The sequence below is a fragment of the Marmota flaviventris genome, chromosome 7 (assembly GCF_047511675.1).
Source record: "Marmota flaviventris isolate mMarFla1 chromosome 7, mMarFla1.hap1, whole genome shotgun sequence".
Lineage (NCBI taxonomy): Eukaryota > Metazoa > Chordata > Mammalia > Rodentia > Sciuridae > Marmota > Marmota flaviventris.
The window spans coordinates 32172985-32192060 of record NC_092504.1 but is presented as its reverse complement, the minus strand read 5'-3'; the positions used below and the strand labels follow the sequence as shown (position 1 = coordinate 32192060).

At 44.6% G+C, this 19076-nt stretch overlaps 1 pseudogene; it reads right to left on the bottom strand.

Moving 5' to 3' along the window:
- Positions 1-17494: 17494 nt before the first annotated feature.
- On the bottom strand, positions 17495-18091 carry LOC114093274 (succinate dehydrogenase [ubiquinone] cytochrome b small subunit, mitochondrial pseudogene; annotated as a pseudogene).
- Between the last annotated feature and the right edge of the window lie 985 nt (positions 18092-19076).

Below are 19076 nucleotides of genomic sequence, written 5' to 3'. Positions count from 1 at the left end.
TCTTACTATGGTTGTTTACGGCCTCCATAAGTTGCTGAGGCTGGCTTTGAACTTGTAATCCTCCTGCCCCAGTCTCTAGCCTCCATTTTTTAATTGAGGTAAAATTAACATAAAATTCACCATCTTAATCATTTAAAAGGTGAAATCAGTGATTTTATTGTATCCACATGTTGTATAATGGTCACCACCATGTAATTCCAGAATATTTTGGTCACCCTACTCCCAAAAAACCCACATCCAGAAGTCACTCCCCATATCCTCTGCCCCTAGCCCCTGGCATCCCTAATTTGTTTTCTGTTTCTATAGACTGGTCTAATCTGGACATTTCATATAAGTAGAATTATATAATATGTGACGACCCATGACTAGTGTCTTTCATTTAGGGTCAAGTTTTCAAAGTTCATCAATGGTGTTGTGTTGACTGTGTCGGTATTTCATCTCTCTTTATGGCTATATAATATACCATTGTATGGAATTGTCACATCACATTTATCCACTCAATAATTGATGGATATTTGTATTGTTTCTATGTCTTAGCTCTCATGAATTATATTGCTATCAATATTAACATACACGTTTTTGTTTGAACACACATTTTTGTTTCTGTTGGATGTGCGATTTTCTGGTCCATCTGGTCATTCTACATGTAACTTCTGAGAAACCACCAAACTGTCTTGCAGAGCAGCTGTTCCGTTTTACGTTCCCACCTGCAAGGCTTCCATTTTCTCCATAGCCTTGCCAACCCTGGCTATTTTCCTTTGTACGCTTTCCTTAATTTTAGCCTTCTTAGTGGGTACGGGGTGGTATCTTGTTGTGGTTGTGACTTGCATTTCTCTCATGACGACTGATGTCAGGAATGTGTTTATGAGCTTAATGGCTATTTCTATACTTCTTTGGAGAGATATCTATTCACATCCTTTGCCTATTTTTAATTGAGTTGTTTTGCTTTTTGTTGCTGAGTTGTAAACGTTCTTCACATACTCCAGTTACCAAACCCATGTCAGATACAGATACATGCTTTGCAAATATTTTCTCCATTCTGAGTTGCTTTTTCTTTCTTCTTTCTTTTTTTTTTTTTTTTGTGGGGGGGGTGGAGGGGGTTTGGGGATAGAACTCAGGGGTTTACACCTGTGAAACAGGTGTTCCACTACTGAGCTATAATATACATATATTTGGGAGTAGGTGGGGCACTCAACCACTGAGCCACATCCCCAGCCTTATTTTGTATTTTACTTGGAGACAGGGTCTCACTGAGTTGCTTAGTGCCTCACTTTTGCTGAGGTTGGCTTTGAACTTGTGATTCCCCCTGTCTCAACCTCCAGAGTTGCTGGGATTACAGGGTGCACCACCGCCCCCGGCTCCATTTCTTAAGTATTACATTGAATCTGTAGATCACTTTGGGGAGTATTGCCATCTTAACAAGATTAAGCCTAATACTTCATAAACACAGAATATCTTTCTTTTTAAGTCTTCAATTTATTTCAGCAATGTTATTGTTTTTGAGATGCTGGGGATCAAACCCAGGGCTTCCTACAGGCTAGACAAGCACTGTACCACTGAGCTACACCACCAACCCAGTTTGTTTTATTTTGCACAGGGTCCCTCTAAGTTGCTGAGGCTGGCCTCAAATATGGGATCCTCCTGCTTCAGCCTCCTGAGTAGCTGGGCTCGCACAGGAGTTGCCCCAGCACCTGGCTTCAGCAATGTTTTTTTGTTCTCAATGTTTAACCCTTACATGGCTTGGTTAAACTTATCTGATAAAGCACTTTATCTTTTCTGATGCTATTGTAAATGGAATTATTGAATTTCAGCTTTTGATTGTTCATTGCTAGTGCATAGAAATACATGTGGATTTGGATGTCTTTAGTATCCATTTTCTCTCCTTATTTTATTTCTCAGTTTATTGAGAATATGGAATGGGAAAGGGGATGATTCATTAGCAGTCTTTCAGAAACCAGCACTTGATACACATGCATCTGGTGGCTCAGGACATGGGGAGAAGTGTGCACAGTGACAAAGGAGCAGGTCAAGAACAGAACCCCGAGGCACACCGAAGCCCAGTGGGCAGGTAGAAGAGGTGACCATGCGGGTGTATGAAAAGCCATGGTCAGAGAAGGAGCCGGGATCCATGTGTTTCAATGACTTATTGCTACAATCCCTGCTGGGGGTGGGGCCTGGCATGTGTGGGGTTTCCTGGTTCCACACCCAGCACCAGGAAAAAAGAAAGACCTACCACAACGTCATGGCCACCTCTGCTCGCTCCTGCTCCACGTACTAGGCTGCTGCCTGACATTGGATTTCCTCTCCAGGAGCCAGGATGCATACCTCTAATCCTAGAAACAGGGGAGGCTGAGGCAGGATTGCCTGGGAGGCCAGGCTGGGCAACTTATGAGACCTGTCTCAAAATAAAATACAAAGGGCTGGGATGAGGCTCAGTGTGGATGAGTGGTTGCCTAGCGTGTGAGAGACCCCCAGTGTGAGGGACGTGAGACCCAGCATAAATACAGAGCCTGGTGGAGAGGTCAGGCAGACTAGACTCCCTCAGGCTTAGTTTATGTGAGAATTTGGGTAAGTCAATGAATCTCCGTTTCTTCATCAGTAAAATAGGATACTTAATATTCTCATCTCCAGGTTTTTATGAAGATTAGAAATCAGGACACCAAGTCAGCTACATAATCGATGCTCAAATATGCTAGCTTATTATTATTCTGCCATAGCTTTGAGCATAGCTTCAGTTTTTCTTTGTATATGATGGTGTACAAGACATTGGGAGTTACCAGGTCCCCACTAGGTATGGCATTTGTGTGACGAAACAGATGCAAATAAATCTCACTTATTATTCACTTTGCATGGGCAGAACCCATGGGGGGAGGGGGGAGCAGAGTCCCAGGCTCCCCACAACCCTAGAAATTGGGGGAAACAACCTGTTTGGTTGTAGGTGCTTTTCTAAGGCCTTCCTGGCTCCCCATATGTGTCCCCAACAGACTGACTGGAAATGACAATTCTATTCTTTAAATTTCAAGTATGTTACCTAATGGAGCCAGGACTTCTTCTGAGCGCAGGACGTGGATCCACTTATCAGTCAACCTGGAGGGCAGAGAGCAGGGCCCAGGAGAAGTGCATGTTTGTGGGACAATGGGACGGAGGCTGGGGCAAAGGTTCTGGTGTGGAGCTGGGCCTTGTGGGGGCCCTTGGGAGGGGCAGGGAAGGATAGGGCACAAACCAGCTCTGCCCCAGCTCCCAGGGCCGCCTGCAGCCTGCTCCACACAGGCCGTGAGAAAGCCAACAGCCCTTGACTCCTCTGTGTCTTTGACTCCAGTGCCAGGGCTGCAGCCAAGCAGGAAGTAGGTGCACCCTGGCTGGCACCAGATCAGCCTCAACTCGTTTGTCAACATTTCACAGTCTCCTTGGAGAGGCTTGTGGAAAGACGGAGGTATAATCCTTTCGCCCCAGGGAGGCCAGGTGGTCCCCCCACCACCCATGGTCCCGGTCACTTATGAAACAGTAGTTGCCACCTGTCAATCACATTTAGGATGTGGAAAACCCAGTACTCTACAAATCCTCCGCACAGTGACTTGCTGCCAGGAGTGTTCCCTAAGAGTTTTGGAAACCTGACTTCATATACTGCTTCAGGGTCCCCGGGCAAGTCCTCCGGCTTCTCCAGTCTTCTGTTTCCTGTCTATAAATGGGGGATGACGGTTCCTACCCTGTAAGGTTGTTGTGGGGAGACGTGCTGCAGGCGGCACTTTGCTGGGTAGCAGGTAATAACTTGGAGCACCTGCATTGATTGACACTTGCCTGTGTGACCTTGGGCAAGTTCCTTCACCTTTCTGGGTCTTAGCTTCCTCATGTGTGTACCTTGGGCCAGATGATCTCGGAGGCATCTTCTGGTTCCAGCTTTCTGTTATTCTATGGCAAACAAGGTCCTTTGCCTCTGCACAGGCCCAGCCTATCTACGTAAGAGACAAGGCCACACGCCTTTGCAAAGGTCAGGCAGCAAAGACCTTCGACAGTGAGAAGACTTGTTCACTCCTTCCCCTTGAACTCAGTTCAAGGTGGTGGGCCCACGAGCTAACTGGGGTGTTTTTCTAAACACAGGATTAGAAAAAGGACAGGGTGCTGGGTGGCAGTGAAAACTGCCTAGGTGGGGAAATAGAGGTGACCTGGAGTAAGGTCGCAGCAGATGTGCTAATAGTTGCTTAAGGACATGGCATCATCTCCTGGGTTTTTTTGGGTTTTTTTTTTTTTTTTTAATATCAGGGATTGAATCCAGTAGCACTGAGCCACATCCCCAGGGTGTAGCAACAGGGTCTCACTAATTCGCTTATGGCCTCACTAAGTTGCTGAGGCTGACTTTGAACTTGCAATCCTCCTGCCTCATCTTCCTGAGCTGCTGGCATGATAGGTGTGCACCACCGTGTCCAGCTATCTCCTGGGATTCTACTCCCAAAATGGTGTGGACATGATGAGAGACCCTCCCTTTGAAAAGAAAATTTTCTTGCAGGCTCTGGTTGAATGAGGCCAAAGCTTTCTCCTCCAGTGGAGGCCCTGTGAGTGAGTGATATCATCAAGGGAGGGGAGGCAGGTGGCTGACGTCAGCTCCTGGTTGGAGGAGACAGAGCAGGTGGAGGGCAGGTGGGAACCCATTGATGCTCTTGGCCCTCCTGGTACACCTGTGTGTCCTGATGTCCTCAACTCAAGTACCGAATGGGATAAGGAGAAAGTACTTTGAACACAAAGCAGAGGACAATCCTCTTTCCCTCAGACCTGGGTCTGAGGCAGATACTCTCAGCACTCCAAGTTGGTTAATTCCCAGAGTATCGCGGGTCAACCCCATCTACATTAAAAAAAAAAAAAAAAAGTCTATTTTTTTAAAGGATAGAAAAATCTAGAATTATGTGCAAGGCAGATTTTCTCTGATGTGTGAATTCCTGGAGGCTGATTTCTTTGTGGGGGGGGCCTCCCCTAATTTCTGTCAGTACTTTTCAGATCTCAGGGAGCTGGTTCAAAGTGCAGCTCATTAAGAATATTCACAAGGCCCTCAGGCCTTTGGATGACAAGTCCCAGGGTTTCTGTCACCTTCCCAGCTGGAAGTTCTCTGCTAAATGACAAACGTCCTGAGGTCTTTCCCAGAACAGCTTGTACTGTAATCAACTGTCAAGACCACACTTCAGTTTTTACAGTGTGTCTCAATTTGTGTCACTAATTCCGTGTCTCCCCCTGAGTGTGAAAGAAGCATCTGTCACAGAAAGGGTTTTGGGTGGACAAGGCCACACCCCCACACCCAGCCCCAAGAATATACCATTTTTGTATGCCTTAGAGGTCACGTTCCCTCATGTAATGCCACCGCTCACCAACCCCTCATGCCATGGCCGCACTTTAATATGAAATGATGACAAAGTGGCCCACAGTCTTCAGGACAGGAGCACTGGCCTCACAGAGCACCGGCCACTATAAATAGCAGGCCCGTGATGAGGTCCAGGTGTGACTCTCTAGCCACAGGGACACACACACTCACCTTTCTGTTGTTCGGGTAAAAGCTAAGAAACCTGAGTACATGGTTTGCTAAGGCTGCCACAACAAAATACCCCAAACAACAGGACTTTATTTTCTTATGGTGCCAGAGCTGGAAGCCCAAGATCAAGGTTTTGGCAAGTTTGGATTCTCCTGAGGCCTCTCTTGTTGGCTTGCAGAGGACCGCCTATTTATTTATTTATTTAGTTGGTACTCAGGGATTGAACCCAGGGATTCTTCGCCACTGAGCTATATTCCCACCCCTTTTGGGGGTCTCCTTAACTTGCTTAGGCCCTCCCTTATTTGCAGAGGCTGGCCTTGAATTTACAATCCTCCTGCCTCAGCCTCCCAAGTGGCTGAGATAACCGTTGTGCACCACGGCACCCAGCAGATGGCTGCTTTTCTGATGTGTGTTCACATGGACTTTCCTCAGTGCCCATGCATGCCTGGTGTCCCGGTCTCTGTTTATAAAGACGCCAATCAGATTGGATTAGTGCCCTCATTTTAATTGAATCACCTCTTCACAGGCCCTATCTCTACCGTCACTTTCTGAGATTCCGGGGGTGAGGGCTTCAACAATATAAATTTGGGGGGGACACAATTCAGCTCAATAACAGTGACCTTTCCTTCTTCTTTTGTTATTGCTGATGTTGATGAGAAGAAAAAGAACATACTTTAAGTTCATAAAAATTCAGGAATATGAGAAATTGTGTTCTATATGTGTAATAAGAATTGTAATGCAGTCCGCTCTCATATATAAATTTTTTTTAAAAAAATTTTAAAGTAAAAAAAATAAAATAAAAGGTTGATCAGAAAAAAAAAATTCAGGAACTATCTGGAATCTAGCAGCTAGAACCAAGAATGTAAAAGAGACTGAAAACACAGGCATGAAGTAAAAAATGGCTAATTTACTAAGATACCGGACGGCAGACTTAAATATCATCTCCATACATGTTGGATGTGCAGGGAAAACACTTTCTTTGTGTTGACCTTGTATTTGTTGTTATTTGCGGGATAAAGAGGAGAAATACAACTGTGTGCCCAATCCGGCTTAGACCTTAGTCCTAATCACACAAGCCGGTCCCCTTTGAGAGCTGCTGTCTCCTCCCACTGCCCCCTAAGAAGGTGCCTGAGGCTGAGGTCCGAGGTATCCTTGCAGGAAGAAGATGCATTAGCTTTGTGCAGGTCCTTGGATGGGTGCTTGGCCCTGGGGACTCAGCTGGCACCCACTACTGCCATCTGCACTTGGCATAGCTCGCAGAAGGAAGGAACCTGATATCTTAAAGATAACGACTTAATCCCTTTTTTGAGAGGGTCGAAAAAGGAAAACTTGGGTTAAGTCAAAATGGAAAATGTTTTGAGCACTATGAGGAAATCCGAATATGTAGCCACACTGGGAAATGGGAGGGAGGAAGGAAGGAAGGGTAATTGTGCCAAAAATGAATGGACGAAGTCAGAGATCCCTGGAAATCTCTTCCGGAGCTTGTGTCTATTCTCCTACCCCAGGAAGGCCAGAGATGAAGACACAGCTCTCTTTTCTAGAATCCAGTGTATCTCTACGGTCCAAGAGGCTCATGAACCTGTGCACCCTATGGCCACACCCACCATCACGGCCTCCGTGAGAGCCAGAACATTATGGGGCCAAGATGTCTTGGGTTCCTCCATGTCTGCTAAGTCCTTCTCAGCAAGACTGCTGAAACTTGATCAACTCTAAGAGACTTGGAGGCATCTGGAAAGGAGAAAATACAAATGACAGCAGAGATTCCTCTACCTCTGGTGATGCAGAAACTGTGGAAATGAGGGGGCATCTGAGGGTCAGCTTGCTGCTAGGCAAGCTCCTGAGAGGCAGGTCAGTCGGTTCTCCTCCCCTGGGGAAAGAGGGCACCCCACCTCCCTCCTGTTTATTGAGAGACCTACTGAGATAACTTATATCCCGCACCTGGCACAGAGCCTGCTACATAGCAAATTGTGAGTAAGTGTTTCTGTCTTTAGGCCACCATTTAAAAAATAAAAACCCCAGTGAAACAGAACCATTCAGGGAAGGCAGGGTAGAAAACCTGCAAGAGGATCTTTTGGTATAAAAATTAAACAAAAGGTTGCTTTGTATAGCTTTCTTCCTTCTTCTTGGAAAAACCAAGGAGCAGAGATACAGTTCTAGGGTTGCAGCCTATGATGTCAGGAAGGAACATCATGTCACCAGGATCATCTATGTTTTTACCAAGAAAATGACCAGGATATTTGACTCCCAGTGCTGTCAGTAAGAACCAAACATTGAGAAACCAGTCCTCTACTGTTCTTTTAGGGGTTTGTTTGTTTGTTTGGAGGGTACCAGGGATTGAACTCAGGGGCACTTGACCACTGAGACACATCCCCAGCCCTATTTTGAATTTTATTTGGAGACAGGGTCTCACTGGGTTGCTTAGCGCCTTGCCATTGCTGAGGCTGGCTTTGAACTCGCAATCCTCCTGTCTCAGCCCCCCTAGCAGCTGGGATTATCTACTGTTCTTTTGTGAGTCCAGAAAAGTCCTACTCTAGGAGCTCAGTGATCTAAGGCAATACTGAGTGGGAGGGCACAAGGTTGAGCAAACAATGGAAATTTCCCATCTTTATGGCAGCTCCCTAACTCAGATTAAAATGAACAAAAAGAATAGAAATAATGCAGATCAAAATTAGGGGGTTAAAGACCCAAGAAGCAGAGTCAGAAAAAAAGACAGTTGGATTAGAATCCTGATCCCTGCGATTCAGCAGCTCAGAGTCTTTACTGACCCCACCCCCCTGTTTCCAGGAAAGGACACCAAGGCGAGGAAGGCCTAAGGGCTGATCCCTGGGTCTCCAAGCTTCTGTTTCACATTTCCTTTTATACCCAGGGAATAGAGAGAAGACCCTCAGAGGAAAGAGCCAAGAAGGAGGGGAAACAAAAAGTCATTTCTACCTAAGTAGAAGATCTGATTGGCTCAGCTGGCAACACGCAGCTTCAGGGAAGGAAGTTTGACTCCAAGAACCATGGCCAGGAGAAGCCCGGGAGATGGAGGCCAGCCGCCAAAACAACAAGAGGTTGGAGTTGAGCAATAACTGGCAGGACTCCAGGCTCCGGAAGGGAGCAAATGCACCTGCTCAGTTACTGAAGCACCACGGGATCTGGGCAGGCCAGACCCCCCCATAGGAGAGAAGAGGGAGGAGGCCAAGCCCAAGGGCCTGGCAGAAACACTCACTGTGGCCATCACCCTGTCCAAGTCTGGCATGACAGCAGAGATTCCTTTTTGTCCCCCTCTGCTATTCAGATCTAATCCCTTCCTAATTTTGAAGAATCCCCCACCGTGAGGCAGAGCGTTCTTCCAGCTTCAAGATCTCAGGAGCGACTGGTGGCTTGTGACCCCAGCACAAAAGCTAAAAGGCAGGAAGCCTTGTAACTGGCTGCCCATGAAGCCACAGGGGTTCTAGGACGTCACCCTACAGGACTCTGAACCTGCAACAGCACACAGTGATACTGGGTCCAGGGTAGTGGGGGTCTAACAGTGAGATCAATGGCCAAGGATGGAGACCAGGGTTGGCAGCAGCGGTGGTGGCATCTTGTCGCACTGTGCCCATAACCTCCCCTCCCTGGTTTCTGAGCCTGCTTCTCATGGCTTCATACTGATTCTGTGAGCAGTTTTCCAATAAATTCTTTTCTTTTCTTTTTTTTTTTTTTTTTTTTTGCCTTCAATGACCAGCATGTCCAACAACAGCTCTCTGCCTGATAGAGTCTCCGTTCTTCATCTGCAACAGGAGAAGCCAAGGACCTTTAGAAGGCTGACTCACCTGGATTGCAAATCTTGGAAGTGCAAGGAAGGTACCAAGGTGGAACATGTGGGGGAAAACGCACTGGAAAAGCCACCTGTCACACTTGCTAAAACTGCTATCTGTGACCCTGGGGGAGAGACTTGGCCAGACAGGTGATAACAGCAAGAGTCCTGGTGCTGCTCTTCTCCACTAGGGACAGAAGCATGTTCAAGTCGGAGGATTAGACACTGGCCCAGGCAACCAGAATGCTGAGAAGCCGTTGGGTTCAACTGAAAGACAAGGAAAAGAAGGGGCGTTAAATGCTAAAGGTCTGGTCTGGATAATTGAATCTGCATAAGGACTTCCTCAACTAGACAATGCAGCATTGAGGGCTGGAGGGAGTTTGAGAGCTGTTTCCTGATTGGAACAAGGAAGGCAGCCCTGAGATTTGCACACAGCTCTGGGCTCCCCTTTCTTTCTTTGCAAGAAGCCCCAGGAACTCATCCGGTTTCCATTTTCTCTCTAACGCCCACTCTGTCTTCTAGAGTTCTCCTTCCTCCTTCATCCTACCCCTAAATAGCTACAGAGTAGGATCTCATTCCAGCTGCCTCCAAAGATAAGCATATGTCTTTACTCTCCCAAGGATTCTCAAAGATTCCAGAAAAAAACCAAGCAGGCAAACAAGAAAAATACAATGGGATGGTTGAAAAGCTTAAGGATCTTAGAAGGGAGTTTGTGGCTGTAGCTCAGTCAGTGGTGGAGTCCTTGCCTAGTATGTGTAGGCCCCAAGTTCAATCCCCAGCACCACAGGAAAAAAAAAAAAGGTTCACATAGTCATAGTTCTTGCAAGCTTAACCACAGCAATACTAACCACAGCTATCATTAACCCGGCATCATTACTTACCAGGAACCAGGGTAAATATTTTCAGCAGGTGTTATCTCTTTTAATAACCTACATCTGTCTCTCAGTCTGATGCTATTATTATTATTATTATTATTATTATTATTATTATTACCATGGATTGAACTCAGGGGTACTCAACCACTGAGCCACATCCCCAGTCCTATTTTGTATTTTATTTAGAGACAGGGTCTCACTGAGTTGCTTAGGGCCTCGTTGTTGCTGAGGCTGGCTTTGAATTTGCAATCCTCCTGCCTCAGCCTTCTGAGCTGCTAGTGTGCACCACTGAACTTGGCTTAAATTTAATTTGTATAATACTCTCTTCATCCTTGTCCCTTCGTCCCTTCTTTTCATCCCTTCTCCTCCTTATAGGGGGAGAATTTCTGTTAACTCCTAGTTTGTCTTTCTTGTGTTTCTTTTGGAGAATATATAGTCTCCTTTGATATCCATAGGGGATTGGTACCAGGACACTAAAATCTGAGGATGTTCAAGGCCCTTATAGGAAATGGCATAGTATTTGCATATAACCTACACTCATCTTCTCAGGTACTTTAAATCATTGCTACATTATATATAGTCCCTAATATAAGGAAAATGCATGTAATTGTTGTTAGGGAATAATGACAAAGAAAAAAAGTCTGTTCATGTTTAGGATAGATGCAATTTCTAAAAAATTTTGTTTTTCATCCACGGTTGGTTGAATCCACAGATGTGAAACCCACAGAGAAGGAACCCACAGAGAAGGAGTGCCAACACACACACAAACACAAAGATGAAAGCCGGTGCTCTTTATACCAGGCCATGCCTGGCTGAATGCCTATGGTGTGCTTTTTTTAAAAAAAATTAATTTAGTAAAAAGGAAAGAGTTTTCCAGAACCAAAGAAGAGGGTACTCGTTGGAAGTGGATGCCTGTTTAAATCACTGAAAACAGATACCTAAGGACTTTTCAACATTGTCTAGAACCTTCTAGATGGCTTTTCAAGTGACTGTAGTCCTAATAATATCTGTGCTCGGACATCAGAAAATAAAAGTGTGAACAAATGAGAAGGTTTTTCTAAGATAAAAGAGAGATCAGGAAAAGCCTAGTCAAAAGCCAGGTGCCTATGTGGTCACGTCTCAGGCTCAGGTGAGTGGGCAAGACTCCAACAACCCAAAACAATGAGAACCAAATGTCAGTCTTTACTCAACTCTCTCCAAGAAATCAGCAGAAATACAATTCACAGGCCCCAACAGGGTCTCAAATCCCATTCTCTCCGACACCAGCCCATGATGCTCTTTCTTTGGGCTCATCTTTCTCCCACTCCCCTAGTTCTGTATTATGCAAGGCCGACTAGCTTCCTATTTTTACCCATTCTCCTTATTCTTTTTGGTCACAGAAGTTTTGGGAAACTCAGCTGGCAATGGTCCTTAGGTGAGCAAGATGGGGCAGGGGGAGTTACTTGAAATACTTACAGTCACTGATCTTGGACCACAGTGTTCAGTGGAGAAACTGAAGATATGTCTCCAATAAAGAGAAAAGAAACCCAGCAGTTATTTGAAGAGGCAAGGCTTAATAGAAAGCTGTGTTCCCCAGGAGAAGGTGATTAGCCACTAAAAGGAATAAGAGAGGCCTCGAAGGGCTTCAGAAGTAGCCAGTGCAATAAAAACAAGCTTCCTCCTCTGGGCAAAGAAGGAATAAGAGCGGACAAAGAAGGAATTAAAGTCTTAAGAGACCTCTTCAAAGAGGATTTGCTTCTAGAACACACAGCCTGACATGGAGAGGGATTTGCCAGAGCACACAGGCAGGGCTGGTGGCAAGAAGCAGCCCTCGAGGGCCGGAGCAGGTGGGATTCCCAATGTCCTTGCTCATTTGTGGAATCTGAAAAAAACACTTCAGAAGAAGAGCATGAGACAGTGGTCACTAGACACTGGCAAGGGGGGACAGAGAGATTAGATAAGGAGCCCCCAAATATAGTTAGATAAGGGGAATTCGATCTATGTCATGTAGTACAATATGGTAACTATGAATTGCGACATGTGCTATATTTCAAATATCTAGAAGATTCTGAAGGTTCCCAACACAGAAATGATGTTTGAGGAGATGCAAATTCTAGTTACCATGATTTGATCATTACACATTGTATAAATGTACTGAATTATCACACTGAGTCCCATAAATACGTACCAATATGACGTGTCTGAAACACACAGTGGTGTGAGGGTAGAGCAGCAACTTGACCTATGGGTTGTATTTGCTCTTTGCTGAAAGACTGGATTACTTGGGGCTGGGGTTGTGGCTCGGTGGTAGAGCGCTTGCCTAGCAAGTGTGAGGCCCTGGGTTGAATCCTCAACACCTTATAAAAATAAGTAAAGTGAACGCATTGTGTCCATCTACAACTAATAAAAAAGGATTACTTAGCCACCTTTCTCTTCCCATTCTTGTGCCTTTGGTGTTACCAAAGCCACTGCTCTCATCTACAAAAGGGAACAATGTCTTTGATCACTTTACTTCTAGAACTACTCATTACACAGACACACACACATACACACACACACACACACACACACACACGGCTGACTCATGATGGTGCTCCAAGGGTTTTCTCCAATAAATAGCATCTCTTTTCTTCATCCAGGTTCTCAAAAAGAATTGGAAAGTCTGGCAACAGGACAGGGTCAGAGCCACCCATTCAGCTGCTTTATTATTTTCCTCTGATGGTCCCTTAGCTTATTCAGTGTCCAGGTTTGGAGTTCTGTTGACTCTCGTTTTGGTTCACAAGCTATGAAAAGGTCACCTTGTGTCCTTGGCCAGTGGTTACAGTCCCCTCACAGAGCATCTTCCAGGTTGTGAAACACCTTCACCCAGTTGCCATTTAAGGTCTTCGGCTGCCCACCGTACTGCCGCTGTTCGGCTGGGGAAATGGGGGCTCAGCATGGCAGGGTGCCTGTTTAAGATCACCTAGCTAGTCGTGGCTGAACTGGGCCTGAAATCCAGGATTGCCGACTCCAAGTTCCGTGCTCTTCATTTTCCAACATTTCCTCCTCTCCCTCAATGATTTTGTCCTCTGTCCTCCCTTAACCACTGCCAAGGTCACACTTAGACCTTGACATTATTAATGACTTTTACAGTCGTAGTTTTAGTTTTGTCTTGCATTACTGGCAACTTATCCTGGGGCCTCACACATCCTAGGTAAGCACTCTACCACGGGGCAGTGCTTCACTAGGAATGAGGGCGAGGAAGCTGCGCGTGTGTACTGGAGACCGTTGCTGCCCTAGATCTGAGGTCAGGAGGAAGGTAAGGATAAGGGATCAAATGGGAAGGGGTAGGACTTTTTATTTTTTTATTTTGAGACAGGGTTTTACTAACTTGCTGAGGCTGGCCTCAAACTTGGCAATCCTCCTTCCTCAGACTCCCTAGTCACTGGGATTACATGTGCCATCGTGCTCAGCTGCAGTCTTAGTGTAAAACATCTCAACTGTCATCCCCTTTTAGCTTTCTTTCTCTTTCTTGACCCTGACTCCAACAATTCTATTTCCTCCCAGTTTTCTTGGGGTATAATTTACAAATAGAAATCGTATACCTTTAAGTATACAACTTGGTGTTTTAATTAATTGATTAACATAGAGACAGGGCCTTGCTAAGTTCAAGGCTGGCTTTGAGCTCATGATCCTTCTGCCTTAACCTCCCTGGTAGCAGGCACCACCAGGATCAGTTTCAACTTGATGTTTTGACCAATAATCTTTGATCCCACCAGGACCTACAATCTGTTAGTCCTACCCTCTCCCATTTCACCCTGGTAATTCACCACCAAGATGGCACTGCTCTTTGGGTAGTTGAATGTGGCCGGAGGAAACACACACACACACACACACACAGACACACACATACACACACACACACACACACATGGCTGATTCATGATGGTGCTCCAAGGGTTTTCTCCAATAAATAGCATCTCTGTTCTTCATCCAGATTCTCAAAAAACTGAGAAAGAGCAGCGTCACTAGAAAAGGCACTGTGGTTTGATGATGTCCCCCCAAGTTCATGTGTAGGAAACTTAATCCCCAGTATGACAGTGTTGGGCAGTGAGGCCTAAGGAGAGGTGAGGTCTGCGCACTCTGCCCTCGTGACTGAGCTCAGGCTGTCATCACAGGAGAGGTTACTTAACTCAAGCGTGGGCTGGTTGTAAAGGTGAGGCCAGCAGGCTCGCTCTCTCTTGCTTTTGCCCTCTGCCTTCTGCTCTGGGATGATGGGGCAAGAAGGCCTCCCCAGGTGCTAGCACCTTGACATTGGTCTTCCCAGCTCCCAGCACTATAAGAAAGAAATCTCTGTTTTGTGTCAATTACTTGGTCTCGGGCATTCTGTTATAGTTACACAAAAGAGATGAAGATAGAGACCAAACACCAGAAGGGACCAGATCAGAAGCTAGGCTTCAGTCCCCACCCAAACCCAGGAGCCCCAGCAGTAACAGCAGCACTGGAGCTGCTTAAATGGGGGACTCAAGATTTATAAAGCTTCTCAGGAGATCCACTGTGCAGCCAAGGCTGAGAACCACTGCAGCTAGATGTCCTGTCTACTTGAAGTACTCTGGTGATCTTCCATTCATTCAGAGTTGGAGGCAAAGCTCTTTAAAATCCCATCTCTCCAACCCCATCTCCACCCACACTGGCCTCCTCCCTATACCTCAGTCCCCCTGTATGAGATATTCCCACCATTACTATTTCACTGCCCTAAAAATAATCCATTTATTTTTAAACAGATTTTCTTATAAGTAACATATTGGAGAAATTTAGGCAAGTTTTTAAAGTACAATGAAGTAATCATTGTACTTTAATAATCACACTACCCAAATATAAGAACTGGTCAAATTTTTATGAGTTCCTTCACAGTATTTTTATGTGCTTTTAAAATTTAATTTTTCCCACATTTTTACTGGTGTATTATAGTTGTACATACTGACGGGATTTGTTGTAACATATTCGTACATGCACACAATATCACTATAATGTGCTTTTTGACACTCCCATAAACAATACTGATGGCCTCCCTTTAACTGGCCAAATTTCTGATCATTTCCATGGAACACCACACCAAAGATATTGTGTAGCACATTGTCAAGTTGCTGTCCAAAGAGGTTACATTTATTTACATTCCCTCCCGCAGAGCATGACAGTACCTACCTGACCTGGCCTCACCTGATCTGGCCTCTAACCCCACCTCACCTCATCTTACCAGTGCTGACCAAAAATCACCAAGAAAACATTTTACTCTGACTACCTTAAATGTCCTAGAGGTGATTTAAAAAAAAAAAAAAAAGAAAATCAAGGAATAAAATTTGAGACTGAGAGGCCCTCTTAGTCTAAAATTGTGCTTCTCAAAACCTGCCTTGGTATTTTATGACCACTGCTAACCTCCTTCCCAAATCTCTAAACAGATACGTGGACAATCAAACCTCGCCCCCAAGGACTTCCCTTCTCTTCTTCCCTAAAGCCAAATGAAGCTAGCTCCCCTCAGTGTTGTGACTTCCCTGTGTTGACCCCTTGGGAATCTTTGGAACTAACAGTCCATTACCCTGCCCTGGCATTTTTTCTCCCAGCCCTTGATCTGGCCTCTCCCATTCATGAGTTGCAACCCTGCTCTCTGTCTCTTAGAGATTAGGAGGGAATGTGAGAACATCCTTAACTGGAGTTTTTGCATGGTGTTGGTGGTGAGGACGGCAGGGATTCTGCAGTGACAGCCAGTATTGACTGTTTCATTCACTGTGCCCAGCAAATGGACACAAGGGTTACTCCTTTTAACCCTCATGGCTACCCTAGGGGAGTGGATGCCAGTATTATACTCACTTTAAAGATAAAGGAGATTTTGGGAAAAGCGCATGATTTAGGTCACTTATCTTGTGTCTGAACCACACCTAGTGTTCACCTGACTCTGAAGATGGTGTTCTTAAACCTTCCCCTGGTTTTTCAATATGTCCATGCTAAAGCATGCCCAATGGTTTTACTCTTCCAGACATACCCTTTCCTTTAATTAAATGATGATGATGATGATGATATCTTGAAACCACATCCTATTTTCAGGAAATCTACACCCCTCCCAAAGATTTCTCAAGATCTTGGAGATTCTGGATGCTGGCAGTATGACATTGACAGCCACGACTTTGCAACCCGTAAGCAGTTCACCCCAAACACCTCTAACACTACTTATCTCCAACTTACAAACAGCTTCCCTCTTCCCTCTCTTCTGATGACTCTGCTACAGCCAGAGCTTGGTAAAGGTGGCTTTGCTGAAGGCTTCAAAGGAGGTTACTTTGCGGGGGGAGGGGGGGCTTCCAATGAGCTCTAGGATGTCATTTGCTGTGAAGTCTCGAGATAAGACAACAGTGCCTTGTATCCCAGAGCAGATGTTTGACACTCCTGGTCTCACTATCCAAGAGCGGGTCTCAGAATGGAGGGCAATGCTGGTCATTTACAGCTGGCTTTTGTTCTGATTGGTTAGACTGGCTGCTGGTGTCTTTTCTGATTGGTCAGTTTTTGCTGGTGTCTGTTCTAGTTACTAGCAACCTCTGCAGTCATTTAATATTTACTCCTGTGTAAAATTTAGCACATTACTTAAAAAAAAAAATTTCTTTGCGTGTGTGTGTGTGTGTGTGCTTCTCGTCAATGTTTATTTTTTTTAAAGAGTAGAATACATTTTATTATATTTCATTTTATTTTTTTAATTTTCTTTTCATGGAATACATTTTCTTATTACCAATTCCCACAGTGGGAAAGTAATTTGTTATTTTTAGTTTTATATTTGTGGACAGATTATTTTAAGACAAGTAAAACACATTGGAGGATTATATCTGTTGGGAATTTGTAATATTCTGATATGTCTACAAGGAAGACTTCTTCTCTAACTGGAGCATCTCTAAATTCAGAAGCTCTCCAATCTTTCCTTCTTAGGATATAGAAATATGTAATTGGAGATTTTAGCATTTTAAAGTTTCCCTGGGACATAAAACCATCAGTAGCTGGTATCAACTGGACAGGGAAGTTTCAAAAAGTAAACACTATCTAATTTTTTGCAAAGTCATGAATTAACAGTCTTTCCCTTTGTCCCTTACTTCCAAGACAAATGCAGAAATGATCATATATTGGTAACAATAAAGCCAAATTCTCTTTAAGAGACTGACAAAAGCAAAAGCTCATACATAAAGCTTAGGTCATACTGTGAGTCTCATGAGCTTGAAGACAACCCCATTAACTCACTAGAATGCAGAACTGGGTCTCATCATTTCTTGAATACATTTCCTCTCAAACCTTTTCCTCAACAATGAAATTATAAAATAACCATGTGATTAGAAGAAGGTTTGCCCACCAATGAGCTTTCTGTTATTTCCTCCTTATTGTGAGTTGAATGACAGAGCAGAGGCAGAGGCACACAATCAATTCTCAAGTCAAAAAGGTCAAAGCTTCCACAGCATGGCAACAGCTTTGCAGATGCCCACGTCATGATAGTTGAAATAACAAAGCCCAGCAAAGGTTAAAGCTGAGAGTGCCAAAAGGCCTGCCTTGGCAGCTTTCTGCCATGCATCCCCATGAACATAGTCAGTGACAACTTGTCCAAGGCCCCACTGACTATGAAGAGTGAGGACTGCAGCCAAGGAGTAGTCCATTGCAGAGCAAGGATTCAAATATGCAGCTGGAAGCAGGCCCAGGAGCAAAACACTGACAACCCTCTCACTAGTCCAGTGAAGAGATGCAGCCTTGGAACCAGAATGGCGGTTTGGTGACAGGTTAATGTGCTGTGTTCCAGTCCATTCTGGGGTAGGTTGATCCTGGAGAAATGCTGAGCAGATCTGACCAGTGGGGTTCGGAGGAACAGAGCTCTGCCTCCTTGAGCACCGCAGAGGACACCCAGCCTCAAGAGAACCGCCATCTTGCTTTTGAGGGCTCAAGGTCTCAACTCGTCTTGTCAATGTTTGTAGCAGCTTAATTCATGATAGCCAAGCTATGGAACCAACCTAGGTGCCCTTCAACAGATGAATGGATAAAGAAAATATGCTATATATACACAATGGAATAGTACTCAGAGACAAAGAAGAATGAAATTATGGCATTTGCAGGTAAATGGATGGAACTGGAGAATAGCAGGCTAAGTGAAATAAGCCAGTCCCCAAAAAACAAAGCCCAAATGTTCTCTCTGATATGTGGATGCTGACTCACAACAGGGAGGTTGAGGAGGGAAAGAATAGAAGCCCATGGGATTAGACAAAGAGGAATGAAGGGAAGGGAGGAAGGCAGAGAATAGGAAAGACAGTAGAATGAATCAGACAATACTTTCCTATGTTCATATATGAATATAGGACCAATGAAACTCTACACCATGTACAACCACAAGAATGGGAAATTATACTCCATGAATGTATAAGATGTCAAAATACACTCTGCTGTCATGTATATCTGAATATACAATAGCCAGGCGTGGTGGTGCACGCCTGTAATCCCAGATCTCAGGAGGCTGAGGCAGGAGGATTGTGAGTTCAAAGCCAGCTAAGGCAACTTATCGAGGACCTAAACAACTCAGTGAGACCCTGTCTCTAAATAAAATACAAAAAAGGGATAGGGATGTGGTTCGGTGCTTAAGTGCCCCTGGGTTCAATCCCAGGAAGGAAGGAAGGAAGGAAGGAGAGAACCAATAATTTTTTTTTTGTGCGTGTGCTTTGAGATATATATATATATATATATATATATATATATATATATATATATATATATATATATATATTTTTTTTTTTTTTTTTTCCGCCAGAGTTTGCAAAATAGGACCTTGGACTAGGAAAGGCTAATTTGGTGATTGGCATCTAGAAACAAGTCAGCTTAGAAAATGCACAGTATCTTGCTGCTGAGACAAACCATCAGCCACAAAACTCAAATCTGG